The following is a 1,129-nucleotide window of genomic DNA, read 5'->3' as shown; positions in this document are numbered from 1 at the left end:
TTCTCGTTTTATGTTTTCACCGTTATTCACACTATTCCCTGAACAGATATACAAAGGAGTTAATGAGTCTGTTCAATTTGTTTATTCCAGAAACATTTAATACAAATGCAATATGTTTGATAGGGCGATGTAGGTCACAATGTTCTCCTCTTGATGAACGCAACTGTTTGACACGGTTGTAGCTTAAAGACAGCGGAAAGTAAATGAAAAGCGGAATGCACGTGCACGTTACGACAAACATGCGTAGTGACAATAAAGGTCAAATATCAGTCAACATTTTGCCATAGGTCTATAGACTTAGAGGAAAAACCCAAGACCGTGCTGTCTGTCGTAACATTGACACAGGACATCTTGAGCCTGGTGAGACCCTATGTGCGGCATCACGCCATTTGAACGTACGTCAGGGCTCATGTTTTGCGTACAGGATCCATATACTTGCCTCAGTTCAATACCTGAGATGTTAGACCAAGAGTGACCAGCCCCACCACCAAGATGGCTCCATCTGGGTTATCAAAAGGCTTCTTGACACCGAGACTACGAGTGAGTAAGTATGGTTTCACGCCGCTTTTAGAAATATACCAGCAATATCACGGCGGTGAGTACCAGAAACACACGCTGCATACGTTGTACCCGTGTGTTTAACCGAACATGAGTCTTCGGCGTTACGAGCGAACGTATTAACCACTGGCCTATCCCCAGCGTTCCCCAAGACGACATGTGCCTTCTTCCAGGAGTCAGCTGGACCAAACAATGAGAAATTGTATACAGAAGGTAGGACTTAGACCCAGAAGGCAGATATTTGCATTGAAACGTCTACATCGACGACAGCGTATGCGTTGGATATGCACCGAGCTGTTATGAAGAAATTAGTAATCACGACTTCTTCTCCAACGAACGTTTCTACCCACAGCGAAATGAACGTCTCGATCCAAACTATATTGGTGAGTCATGTCCAACGTACAGAGACCTGACCGGTGGTGGTAATTTAGAGGAATCTGACAGCAGATCGGTACGTCGACCAAACCTTTCGCCCTAACCTTATTCTGAGAGGGTTGTTTCAACATGAGAAAACTACACCACACTCGTGTCACTGTGGGTTTCATAATTCAAACATCAATACATTGGCATC

This window comes from Haliotis asinina, chromosome 8, assembly GCF_037392515.1.
Source record: "Haliotis asinina isolate JCU_RB_2024 chromosome 8, JCU_Hal_asi_v2, whole genome shotgun sequence".
Classification (NCBI taxonomy): domain Eukaryota; kingdom Metazoa; phylum Mollusca; class Gastropoda; order Lepetellida; family Haliotidae; genus Haliotis; species Haliotis asinina.
This window is presented reverse-complemented; position numbering follows the sequence as displayed.